The sequence below is a fragment of the Caloenas nicobarica genome, chromosome 10, assembly GCF_036013445.1.
Source record: "Caloenas nicobarica isolate bCalNic1 chromosome 10, bCalNic1.hap1, whole genome shotgun sequence".
NCBI classification, from domain to species: Eukaryota; Metazoa; Chordata; class Aves; order Columbiformes; family Columbidae; genus Caloenas; species Caloenas nicobarica.
The window spans coordinates 14,485,303-14,499,728 of NC_088254.1; positions in this window are offsets into that span (position 1 = coordinate 14,485,303).

Consider the following 14,426-nt stretch of genomic DNA (forward strand, 5'->3'; position numbering starts at 1 on the left):
GTCACAGCGATTTTTTTACTGGGTCAGAGGGAGCAGAGTCCTGTGGCATTAGCCAGTGAGTAGTGGCTGTAGATAGTGGCAGACAATTTCTTCTCTACATTTAAATTGCGTTTTGTGTGTGTGTCCTCCCCACCCCACCCCCGGTCTCCTTAGACTTACTATAAGAGTAAATATGCAGAGTTTGGGGCACTGGCTGCTGAAGCTAAATCTGTCGTGTCATGGCACAGCAATCGTCAGCATTGCTGTTGACTTCCCGAAGGAGCCTTGGAAGGATTCACTGTGTTTGACAGCAGTACCCATAGGCTCAAAGTCTGAATGGGCCATTTTCTGTTTCCTCCTGCCATCTTACTGTTTTCCCACTTATACCCTTATTGATCCCATCCTGCCAACTCAACCAGTCAAATTCAACTTGGGGACAGCGTTTCCTTTCTTTCCATAACTGCTTTACTGTCTCCCCCTCTGTGTCTTCTTGGCAGTTCTTTGTGCATCAGTGAAACGAAGGGTGTTCACTTCACTAGAAACAGTCATTATTTTCCTGAGGGTTTCGTGGGTTCAGCTTATAGGAAGGCAGAGACCTTCAGAAACAGATTAGTTCTGACAGGAGCAAGTGATGGAGGTACAAGTCACAGGTTCACTAATTCTTCTCTAAGGACTCCTGGTGCCTTTTCACGATGCTTATCCCTGTGTCCTGCTGTACTGCTGCCAGCACTCAGCCTTGTGCCACAGCATGTGCTGTTAGGGATTCCAGTCGAAGGTTCTCTTTTTGCAGTTCATTGGTGGTTTGGGTCAGAAAGGCTGTTAACACAGTCAGGTAGAAATACATTCATAACACTGAATATAATTTTTCTTTGAATTCCATAGGGGAAATTCCTGAAGATCTCTAGCAAGCTGGGCTACCACCACCATCCCCCTGCCATGTGAGCTGGCCGTGTTTAACTGTTCACTTGCCGATAGGAGGATTCCAGGCCTCAGGTTTGTCTCCTAGTGAACTTGTTTCCTTGATATGGTGGGCAGTATAGAAATAATTTATTGTTGATGGCTCCTGCCTTTGTTCGAAGCATATACATGGTTTATCATGGGTAAATTTCTGAACTGTAAACCAAGATTATCTGTGCACCGTTTTGGGAGGCCATGGCAAAAGGCTGCCATGAGAAGCTCATGTCAAAGCTTTGTGAAGAGCAGAGAAGTTGGAGAGGCTGTGGCCTCTGCTTCCTCCTGAGGTTCCTCTGGTTTTGGTCCACTGTCCACCACTGAAGGTAGCTCTGTCAACTGTGCTCTCGAAATGTGTACACAGAAAATTATTAAAAAGAAAATAAATTTTCTTGCTGTTTAATCAGGGAGTTGCAGTTCATTGCAGCACTCATTTAAATGCTCGCAGACTATGATTACCAACAGATGAACTTGCAACGAAAAGGATTAAACAGCCAAATCATCTACATTTGGGTAAAAAAAAGCAACATAAATTGATTAAGCCATTGTCAACCAGATCTGAGATGTGAGAGCTAAATCAAAGTGTAATCACCAATAGTGTAATAATTATTGACATGGCGATCCAGGTTTTGAAAGATGTTTGTTACTAAAGGAAAATCTTCAGACGTCTCAGCATTTCCCCTGTAAGTTCTGTTCCTAGGAATCTCTAAAGAATTTGTCCTAACCTGATAATGCATTCCCATGTCACTCTATGTATGTGCTGAAGCATGGATAGTTCATGAACTATCAGTGAAACCCATTGTGAATTGATCATTTACATATTCTGAGATCCAGACTTTGTGGCATGTTTAGAGATGACAACATGCTGTTTATCACACCAGTCTCACAGAGGAATTCCTTTGGGATTGGGTTTGGGTGTGGTACGAGTCACAGCATCCTGAATAACTAGGCTCCAGCATCAGGCCTGATGCAACCTGTTCCCCTCCAATTTTTCCTGTTGTTGTCTGGTACCTGCTGCATTGCTACATTTCTCACTTCTATAAAATTGTGTCTTGCGGACACTTCCCCTAATCAGGAGACAAACGCTTTAGGCATTGCTTTTAAGCCTTTTCTATCCATTATGGAATTTCCTGCTAGGTGCTGCAATGGCTAGAGTGAAAATATTACCACCAAGAATGGTGCATGAGAATTTTCACTTTTTAAAACACATATTTGTGATCCAGTGACTTGAACCTTTCCCTTTCAGGTATTCTCAGTTCCTAATTGGTCTATCGCAAGTCACAAGAGTGTTAAATGTTCCAGGAAATTGGTCCATGTCATCTCAAATGGTAGAATCTTGTTTAGCTATGTTCATCTCAGTTTACAGTTGTTTGGTCTCTGTGTCTGTGGATTTATTCTGTTGTTTTGGTTTTGGTTTTTTTTTCTCCTCAGAGAAGTGCAGTTTCCAAATCTCATTGATCTGGTCTCTTCATATTAGATCATGTTACAAATTTCAAATCAGGTTACAAGAAAATCAGATTAGTTTCTCCTTCTTAAACAGAACAGCTTAAATGTCTGGACCTGGTACTTAAAAGCTTGTATTTTGGAGAATTTGTCTACTTTGAGTGTGCAGAAGTAGTAGAGCATTCAGTATTGAATGCATCATCCCCTTAATTTTATTTCAAGGAATCTTTCTGTAGTTAGTAAGCAGCAGACTAAACTAATAGCCTGAGAAAGCGTTTTTCAGGAGAACACTCTGGCAGTTGAAATGTCACTGCTGTTACCACTGTAAGTTTCCTTTACCTTCTTCAAAAACTCCTGTGAACAGGGTCTATGACATGGTCGGCACTCCAAGCTCGTTTTATGATCTGGCACTTGCAATATATTGATTTTATTATTCATCATTACAAGAAGAAAGAAATTTCATCTATGAAAGTTAGACAATAGAGTCACATTTCTAGGAAGCACATTACTCATCTGAATCAGACGTGTCTCTCTTTTGTATCGAAACATTCAATTACTTGGGAGAGCTTCACCTTTCAGTGGAAGGTGTTGTTTCTGTAAATGCATGAATTTGTTCTAGGCCAGAGAATGTTGGGATCAGAAGAAAGCTGTATTGCATACTCATATTTTCAGCTGCTAAATGGTGGGCAATTAATTGAAGGTGCAGTCCTGATACCGAAGAAAGGATATTTTCAAGGTCTTTATGGGTGGAATCCTTGGTCCCACTAAAGCATTTTCAAAGCCCTCGGAAAGCACTGGAATTGAATCAGAGCTAAATATTCCTTCATTTAGTTTTCCTGTTGATAAATGTTAATAATAATAATACTCATTTCTCTAGTTATCTGCAGATATTAAGCATTTAACGTGGCATTGAATATTTACTCTATACTGAAGAAGTAGTGCTTAAAAATTTCACTGAAGACTTAAGCAAAAAGGATAAAGTAAAAATATGCTGTTCTTAATATTTCTGATATTAAAATTAACAAAAAAAAAAAAAACCCAAACCCCAAAACAACAGCAAAATGACAAGCCTAGATGAAGAAGCCATACAGTCCATACATCTCAGAGTGGAAAAAAGGAGGATAATAAAAGTACCTTGCTGTTACATAGGTTCTCTTTTTGTTCCTAATTAATTGCTCACTATTTCTTAATAACAAATGCAAAGAACTGTTTTTGAGTTTTAAACTCTGCTCTGGATTTCAAATGGGGATTTAATTGTTTCTAGAGTTCCATATCGATTTCCTGTGACTTTAGTATTCTTGCACTTATCTCAGCTTCCTAGTGCCATCTTATGCTGTGTAATTAAACTGGATACACACAACTGTATCCAGAGTTGGTTTTCAGCTAGACGTGTCTTGTCACAAGTGTACTGCAAGTAAGTTAGTGGAAAGAACAAGAAAGGGGAATAATAATAATAGGTTTTTTTAAATGGTATGGGTCAGCATTATTGATATTTGAATGGACCATACATTACAAGTCCAAAATTGTACCAATTACTAGTTTAAGTACTGTCATGGTGGCAGAGTTGTTAATCAAACGGCCAAGGAAAACATTTCAAGTCTTCTAAATGAAACCGTGATTGGTGAAAATAAATATTTGGGTCAGAATATGTCCTAATAAACTATCTAACCTTTTTCTTGTTTAGCTGAAAACATCTTCTTTTCAGTGTTTTGTTTGCTTTTGCAAGAGTCAGTCTGGATTTTATTGAAGATAAAACACTTTTACCAAAGGAACCTGTTAATTCTGACAGCAAGCAATAGACAAGGAGGCAACTTGGCCACACGGTGGAGCTTTCTGCTTTCTGCAGGACAAAACGTTCAAAAGGAGTCTGACTGCTAGAGTCCTCCAGCAAAGGGAGAGCTGTGAAGTCCTGCAAGTTCTCCTAGAAATGGTGATTTATGCTTCTATGTGTAACAAGGGATGTGGATGGCTTGTTTTCTGTTGTGGTTTTGTTGTTGTTTGTTTGTCTTGTAGGGTGTGTTTTTTTGCTTGGTGGGCAGAGGGTGCTGTGGGGTGTTTTCTTTGTTTGTTTGGGGTTTTTGTTTGTCTGGGGTTTGTTTGTTTGTTTTTCCCCAGGCCTGGAAGTTGCATCTAATGGTGAAATTAATTATCAATGCATTTAATTCAGGCCAGCAAACTCCAGTTTACTTCCAGCATTACGGTTGCACTCTTAACCTACTGTCACAGGTATACAGAGGGGTCCTCAGCCCTCAGCCCCATCATCCCTAGGTGCATCAAATTCATCATACATACACATTTCTTTTACAAATAAAAACAGTAACCTATCCTCACTCTCTTTCCTCACTGGATTTCTGCCTACAAGAAGTTCATTGTATGTTTTGCCTTGCTCCAGGTTCGTCTTGTGTCGTACTTGACTTGGATCAAGTTGAAAGGAAAAGCTAAGGACCAGCAGCAGATGCAGGAACGTTACTTAATAAATTGCTAATCTATCCTCATTAACAAAGAAGTCCTTCCAGAGTGGGTATTAAGAGAAAAAGGTTTTGGCATTTGTGCAGATTTAAGAGAACATTTGTGTTTGTGATGGCAGCGGATTCATTGTGTGATAATAGAAATGAAGCCTCAAAGAAAAATCCTTTTGCTTATAAAAGTAAGACTTTTTACAAGAACTATCTTTTTCTTTTTGCTGATTTTTTACTTGTTCTCTTTTCTTTCCTATTGGTAGACATGTTATCCCTTTAGAAATGAGTGTTCATCTTGAAAGAACTAATTAGATCATACACTAATACTTTTCGGTGGTTCTGTTCTCTCACTAACTTTTCTGTGCTTTGAATTAGAATACGAACTTAAAGGTCTGTCTGTACATACAAATGCTTAGGCTGAATTAAATAATTTCCTAACTTGGAGCTGGTTCAGTTTAATTCTTTAGGCATTTAAACCAGTTACCCAATTAAACAAATCAGTATTAGTTACGGCTAAGATGATTTGCGAGTATACAAAGGGAGTGCGCTCGTTTAATTAAACCTACAAAAAAACTGTTTAATTCCATTGATATAATTTCTGCATTTAGGTTTCACCTCAGAAACATTTTTTAAATTGTGAAAAGAGCCACACATCTTAAAAGTTTGAGAACATATGTTTTTAAAAAAATATGTGAAAATTATATTTTGGGACTAGAAAATAACTCCGCGATTACACCACAGGCAGGAAAAGACAAAAAAGGGGTCAAAATGAAGCTGATCAGTCTAATTTTGTTGTGCAATGTTAATGAAAAACTAAATACTAATGACAGGTCGTGAGCCACAATCCTATTATCAAGACTGAAACTGCTGTGCATGAGCTGAGCTGAGCTGTAGAGGCTGTCCATATGCATCTTCGTAGCACATCTCAGATCTTAGAGGAGTTAATTTGGCTAAGCCCATGCTGTCTACTATAGTGCTTTTTCAAAGCATTCCACCTATGCAGCATATAAAAAAAAAAATCATGAGACTAGTGAACACAATAGAGGAACTTAGAAAAAGTAGCATGTGTTTAATGTGTGCTGGCAGGAAGGAGAAGATCATTTCCACAGTATCTGCTTACATAATATGAGGTTTTTCTTCTAACTTCCGGGCTCAAACACTTGACCTCCATGGCTTCAATGATAACATTTAATTCTGCAGCAGAATAAGGCTTATGTATTTGCAGCATATGAGGCCCTTGGAGCTAAGGATTGTTTTAAATATATATAATATTACGATTTTGTTAGCATTTACTTGATGTTTGTAAGCCATATTTTGCATTTTTTGCATTGTTTTTATGATCCTTTTGCACTGAGGATAGCACACACAAAAGCCCCAAAATCCAAACAAGCAAAAAATCCAAGATCTTTACTCTGCACAAATGGGTTAAGAAACGATCTTCCCTTGAAGATGTGTGTTTTGTGCTCTCTTCTAAAAACTAGGCTAGAAACATTTAATGGAAAGACTATGGGTCTGACTTACCATCCACTGAAGTCAGGGGTAAAAAAGTGATTTTATTCATCACTGTAGTGCTCCTTCTGTTCAGCTGAATCACATCAATTCAGAATGCTCAAAAGCTCTATAACTTTCTCTTTTCTTTTTGAGACTAAAAAGCTATTATGAGAAAATTTGTTATGTTGAAAAAGTGAGGGTGCTAATGGATTATTAAACATCTGGACCAACCTTACTAGAGAGGTTTTCCTTGGGATAAATCAATTTAATAGAGTATAATAGAATTTTCTAGTATATGTTGAAGTCCAAGTGTTGATGTGTAAAAGCAAAGAATGAAAGTCCCTTTGAGAAATCTACTTGATTATTTGAAATTGCTGTAACCTTATAACTCCTTATTCCACTGATGAGATAGTGATATAATTTCGAAGTGAGTGGCTTAGTGTGATATATGTTTCATTTAGATTCTTCCTAATAGGTGACATTTATTGAAAGATGACTTTTGAACTGTGTTCTGTGCCTTGTGCTATCTATCTGCCTTGGAGCTGTTGGACATTGTAATTACATTTTGCTTCATTTCTTGTATAATTTATGTGGAAACCCTTCCATGGTAGGAAAGTACAAAGTCCGGATAATGAGAACATGCCAACATATAAGATTTAAGACGGTTTTTTAGACTGCAGCTTGAACTGCCCATGGCTCATGCACTTCCAAGGTCATCCAGCACGTGGTGCGCTTAGGCAGCACAGCACTTCCGAGAGTGTGTAAAATAAAAACATTTTGCTATTTTTAATAAACATCAATCTTAACATCATTATTTATAGAAACAGAGGTGTGTCTTATGGGTAGAGTAAGAAGAAATGCCAAATCTTATTGTGTTGAGTTACTGTGGCATTTAGCCACTAGCACACCGTGTGACGAATATTAAGAATAGTTTTGTGCCAGGGCATAATGTTTTGAAGTCTCCAAAGCTTTGCTGATTTGTTTTGTTACACTTTCCAAGTTTCTCCCTTGGCAGTTTCTTGATAGTACTCGATGGGGGTTTTTAATTAATGTGTTTCTTAATGCCTTTCCACGCCGCCCCCCTCGCCTCCCCCGCCTTTAGAAAACTCTTGTAGCTAAATCATGATGCTGCCAGTTCCTCTCATCACCAGTCTGGTCTAAATTACATCCAGAGATAATAAGCTGGATTTGTTTTCCATGGTAAGGATATTGTATATCTTCATTATGCATTGTTGGCTCCAAGAGTTTGTGGAATTTGTCTAGGCAGAATTTCTGAATCCTGTTTTAATACTGCAAACTCCGTGTATGCTTGGATGACTTTTTTTGCATTCTTACCATATATTTCATGTGCTAAGAAACAGAAATGGGCCACAAGACAACTGCCAGTGAGCATGTTGGCCACTGAAAGTGACGTTTCGTTCGCTTTGCCTCCTTGGTCTACTGAGAAAGTTTGCTCCAAATTCCCTGTAGGAAAACTAAAGAGAGCAACTTTCCCCAGAGAACAGAGGGTTGGATTTGAGTAGAGCCTTTAAAGTCTGATCTTGAGAAGACTAAAGGAGTTTTAGAGCCAAATAAGGAAATGAGAAGTTAAGTTTAACCAAGGAAGCAGATACATTTCCAGGGAAGGGAGGAGGGGACCAGCCAGAGCTTGAAGGAAATATCCTGTAAAAGGTACAAGCGGTAAATGAAAACTAATCTGGGAACTGGGGAGAGGCAGGTCATTGCCAGAAGTATTACACAGAGGTTCTGAATTCTACTGATCCTGTAGCCACAGCCTGGTATGTGTAGCTTTTCTAAGTACTGTGGTGATGCAGTTCTGGAGAGCAAGTGAAACAAGTGCATCTCTTTGCAGACAATAATTTGAATAGCTGTGTTTGGGGTTTTTCCTTGGACAAATGATGATTGTTATTTGCTAATAAGTTAACTGTTGTGTATCTAAACAATCTCCTAGGTGATGTAGTAATAGAATTAATAACATTCCTTATGCAATGAATTAAGATGATTGGCATTTCCTGTCCATTTGTTGAGAATATCTGGTTTGCGAAGAAGGTAGACAATAAACACAGATGAACTAATGTTTGTATTTCAATGCAGAAGGCCCTCTAAAATTGGGATGCAATTTCAGGCTGCAAAATTGAGTGGATGTTACAGAAAGCAAAACTAGAACGTAGATTTTTATGGCTATCTGCTCCAGCCACACCCCATCTCTCCTAGGCGTTTGACTTGTAAGACTTTCCCAAGTATCATCACTCCGGAAATTCGTAGTCCATCAGAACTGTTTCTTGTATTTGAAATATGCTTTACATTAAGTGAGAGCGTCACTTCTTTATTTTCACTCTTTACCTTTAACTAGTTGATATAGCCAAAGCATTCTTCTAGAAGAGGAAAAGCATGATTTTCTGAACCCCTTTAGTTTGAGGCACAGACAGAATTCAGGTCTTACACTTCCTCAGTGTATGCTTTCAAGACTAGGATACTGGACAAAATTATCATCATCTTTTTCATATTCCTTTAAATGAAGGTGGTTGTGGTAACTCTGTGTGTGGAGCTCAATCATATTGTTCCATGCTAGGCATATGGGAGAAAACCCTGCAGGGACTTAGGCATGGCATAAACGTGTAGCACCTCAACTCTCACAGATGGTAGAAGACCTGGGGAAGAGCGAGGACTGACTGAAGGGCTTGACCAATGCAAAATCAAGCTCTCAGAGGTCAGGAGGAAGTTTAGAACCTTGACTGTCAGTGCTCAGAAGCCCTTGCCGTGGCTGAAAAACCTGCTGACTGCTCCGTTTCAGTTCTCCTTAGCTGAAGAACTTTATCACATACATTTCAAAGTGGCTCTAGGCTCTCACTGAAGGTATGTTTTTGGTGGATATTAGAAAAGGTGCAAAACAACATTCTAATGTTTGGAGGACAATGAAAACAAACTTGAATTGAAGCAGAGTCAAACTTTTTGCATTTCAAATGTTGACAGTTCTTTGCTTTCTCATCCTGGGACAAAATGAGACAATCTTATGGAAGAATGTGTTCCCAAAAGACCCCTAAAAGCAGTTGTACAAATTCAAGGTTTTCATCTCTGGCAAAAATTCAAAACCAAGCCTTGACTATATTCATTTACTTTCTGCGATTGTAAATTCCTTGAACTCTTCTTCTTTTCTTCTAAAATATGAAATTTCTTTTTATTATTATTTATTTGTGAAATGTTCTAAAATTACCTTCTTCATTTTCACTGAATCCTAGGTCTGGCTTGTAATGACTCACATAAGTCTGGAAAATAATTTGGTTACAGTGCCTTCAGAAAGGTCTCTGGTGAATTGAGTATGTCTGTGGGATGCACGTCATACTGCTGGATAGAAAAAGCAGCACAAAATACAGATTCTCTTGTAGGGGAAGTAGCTACAGCCTATGATACCTGAAAAATAAGTTTTCTTATGGTGCCTAATTACTTTCTTGCCACCTGAAAGTAAAGAGCTGCAAGTCCCAGGGACAGTATGTCACAGCAAACCAGGGCAGTGCTGCAAACCGGGTGCATCAGTGTTGTAAGAGCTGTTGGGGCCTCTTCTGCCCCACTGTGGATACCTGGTTTGGCATGCGGCTGCTTCTGTTTGTCCCTAGCCTCTCTCTGCTCCCCTTTTTTTTTGTCCTTAGTCACTGTCTTAGCATCAGACTTTAAAACGCTCTTGACAATCTTCTGAATTTGAAAGATTCTGTTGTGAATTGTATTGTCACAGAAATGTATATTTTAATAGTCATGATACTCATCTATGAATAAAAATAGTCAGAATGATCTAAGATCAGTTAACTGCACAGGAGGAGCTTTTTAATGGAATATTTTTTATATGGAATGTGAATTCGCAAAGAAAATTGAACCACAATGGGAGTATTCCCCTTGATGCAAGTCTGATAAATGTCAGCAAGAATTATGAACGTGCTGAAATTGAAGAGCAAAACGTAGTGTATGAAATTAAACTGTCCAAACAGTCTTGTGGGGAGACAATGATTTAACAGAGATCAGTAGATCAATTTTACTCTCAGTTAAGTGAAGACAATGGCTTTGGCATTGTTACCCTGGAAATTCCCTAACTGCTCTTACCTCCAGCTGCACATCTATGATATCTCTGGGGACTAAACAGGTGAACTGAGGTTGTAATTTGAGAATGGAATGTCTTTCAAGTCCAACTGGGTTGTCTTTGATCCTAGTTCTTTCAGCTCGAAAAGTAAATGTCCTCAAACTAAGAGGAGTTTCAGTGTTTTCACATGAACTTGGATGCTATACAGCATCATTACCTATCACTGGTTTCTATGGGGTTGAATGTTTTTAGCACTACTGATAATTAGTTCACTTAAAGATGCACAAGTCTCCTTTTTCAGTGCTTCCAAATACTTTATTTCTCACCTGTTTTATGTACTTAAGGATCTGGAAGAATAATATTCCCTTGTTACAGAAATGACTGGAAAACTTGGTCCTTTCTGAATTTTTACCTTGGAATTGGGATCAGCAGTGTAGTGAACCTCCCAAGCAGGGAGATTTTGAAAAGGTCCCAGAGTTTAACTGCAGTGCTGGAAAAATGGGTAAAATTTAAACTGAAAGTCCATGGGAATGGACCAGCATGGAGAATATAGCCTGCTGTTTGCCTGAATTTTCACTAAGCAGAGTTCACCAACCCAGCTTTTTACTGGATAAGTGTTTGAAAATGCAAAATGATCCTATGGATTAAATTTGAGGCTTCCTGTTACACACAGAGAGCTGCCACTAAGTTTTGCAATAAAAGGTTAATGTCCTGGTTTACATTCGGTTAATGGCAATTGAAATCAAATCTATAACCCTTGTTGTATTCATTCAGAGTGAAACAAACCCCAGTAGGTTTCTGGATTCAATAGAGCATATTGAAATGGGCAGCTGGGTGTTCTGGCTGCTAAACTGCTGAGCTGAAAGGCAAAACCAAAACCCTCTTTGTGATTCGAGTGAACGCTTCAGTTCTTTAAAGAGGGGTCATGGGCGACGGAGGATGGCACCAACTTCAGGGATGAGCTCTTGAAGGCTGCTTTTTGTTTTCTCTTGAAAAACGCTGTGCATCCTTCTGTCAGGTGGGCTCTGAATCCATGAGTCTCTTGCTGCTCGTTGTGCTTTTAGTGTTTGGTAGTAACTTCAGATTATGTATGTGGTTCCAGTACTGGCAGTATTAGAGCTATATAAATATCAGGCTCAAATTGTCACTTTGTTTTTTAGACTTCAGGCTTCCTTCTAACAAATGGAAACAAAATTCATCTTCCTTGTTGACATGTTAAGATATACTCTCTTAATTAAATCTATGTAAATCATAAATGTTAGCATTTTAATGGGTTTGGTAGTGCTATGGTACCATCATATTAAAGGATACTGCTTTATCTGTGAAATGTAGTAATCTGTGGGAGCTACCAATGATGATAAGTCTTAATCTCTCCAGTGTGGTTCCTTCGAAAGAAAACTAAGGTATCCAAAAGCCCAGGAGGAAGTAGGAATGGTAATACAGAGGCAGAAATAGCTGAGTTTCTCTCCTGTAGTTTTAAGAGATCTAGCTTATGTTCTCTGAGGGATTCAGGATGTTACTCTGTCAAAACCTACCTTCCGGGTGTACAGAAGTTTTCCTTAGATGTCTATCTGCAGCGTGAGTTCAACATTTCTGCGCGTAGCTGGAATAAGCAGGCAGCTAATGGACTTTAGTAGATTGGCCTGACTAGAGGAGCTCTTATTCTCACGAGTTAAGGCAGCAGAATCTGGCCCCAAGTGCTTTGCCGCTGGCTGAGGTGCCAAGGAACAATTACAATCAAGGAAATATATCTGAACTGACGTTGTTGTTTCTCAATTGTAAAATGGAAAGCATATCTTGCAGCAGGTCAAAAAAAATGGTGATGTGGGCATATTTGCAGTACGCTCTGAGCATCAAAACTCTAAGGGGCATTTCTGGCATTCGGAATAGCTGCTCTGTTGGTTTTTTTTTTTCCAGCTGGAAAGAGATGATAAGCCTTTTTAGTGGAGACATGTTTCTGCGCTGATACCTATTCCTTTTGGCTGTTTGCTTTTACTTGATGAAGGGTCTGACGCCCTGAGAGGACGGTAGGATGCTTCTTCCATCCTGTGATCTAGAAGCCAAACAGGAAAACCTTTCCAATGCTGGTGGATTTACGTATGGTGCAGACAGTTTGATCAGTTTGATATGTCAAAGCTCTAACAGCCTCTATTTTACAGATTTCACTATGAAAAATAACAAAATGCATCACAGAAAAAAAGTAAAATTTATTATGGCCCATCCTTCTTGGGAAGCTGGAAATTGGAGCCCAAACCCTTTAGTCTCTGTTGTGGCTAAAGGAGCTGTGTACAAGAGATGCTCAGAATGGAGCTGAGACTAGCAAGTTCGGTTTCTGGAAGAACCCATGTAGTAAGTAGAACGTGGCTAATTGGTATTTCCACCAATGGCTTTTATTAGGTTTAAAAGTCATGCACATGTGACAAAAGGAGGGGTGAAACGGGTGGTGCAGAATACAGCTGCCTGGTTTTACTGAATGCTGAATAGGGGCATTAGGGGCATTTCTTTACCATTTTGATGCTCCTCTGCCTTGTGCTAATGGAACTCCCAGATTTCTGGGGAAGCCTCAAACAAGATACACCTGGGGCTCTGGGATTTACTGTTGGCTACATTTTGGAAATGCACAGTAATTTTTATATGGTCCTTCCTTGTCACCTAAAAAGTGTGGAGTGAATTACATGAAATGGACTTACTCTTTCAAAACTGTAAAACTATGTAAGCGACTCTCAGACTATAAATAATGAGGCTTGTTACTACTTAGTCCTGTAGTTATTTAAATAAGTATGCTACAACGGGAAGAACCATGATTATGGAGGAGTAACATTTCTCACTAAGTGGCAATATTTTACACTAACTCAAGGCAGAGGGAAAAAGCAGCCTGTGCTATTCTCTACAGGAAATTTAGCAGAGAGAACTTAATGTTCTTTCTTGTCAGAGGCTGCAAATAAAAGTTAACTACAACAGACCGTTGATTTATGTAACTGAAACCCTTGCTGCATTGTGCACAGAGCTATTAAGGAGAGAAAATACCAAGTTAGGAACAAGTAAAGACTCTCTGTAAAATTTTCCTTTCTCTCCCATGTTCTGAGAGTCAAATTATGGCCAGAGAAACTATTCATATCAAGTTTTCTTGGTCTGTTTTAACAATGCGACCCAGAATACCCACAACAGAATGGGAAATGAGGCCTGAAAGTGCAAGAATTTGCCCCACAACATGCAGAGAGGCAGAGCAGTTATTTAAGATAGGGTTCTCAAGCTCAAAGCACTGTCCATTTGTTGTCTTTTAAAGTGATTCTCTGTTAAATACACTTTTAGTATCTATTAAATTAATTTTGTAATAAAATTAATTAAGTAATAGAGCTGAAGAAATGGAAAATGCGCATCGGATGGTAATGTTTTCCAGTGTTTTAGCTCTAGGAATTGCCATTAGTATGATCAATAATCCAGGCAATGCTTATTTTAAGTGTTAAAGATGATACAGTAATTAATGGAATCGAGCATAATTAAGATATAGCTATTGGAAAAAAGTGAATTGCTTGGCAATCCGTAGTCGTCTGACTAGCAGGTATTTTGATACTTCCAAAATAAAAGCCGTAAATTTAGGTACAACAAATGGAGGTTGTGGAGAGGTTGGAGCCGGGGCCCAGGAAAGCAGCAGCCGCATGTTCTGTCAGGGTTGTTCCCTGGGAGAGGATCTGGAAGTCCTGCAAGAGAAGGACATTGCATTTTTTCTGTTAGTAAAGGGCAAAATGCAAACTATCTTGCTTTACCCAAACAAGAACGTTCTTCTCGAGCACATGAAGTGAAGACATCAACAGTATATCCAGTGCATTCATAGGAAACACCACCCAGAGCAGTCCAGCGCGATACAGGGGGATGGCGCTTTGAGGGAAAACACCTCATCTATGGCAAGGCAAATTTGGCTGTGAATTATAACTCACAGCTGGCCAACCCTTGGACTCTGCTCCCTACCTCACTTCTGGGCATCTCACCCCAAAGTTGCCTGGCAGGGGCTGCTGTGCACTGCAGCTTGAAGG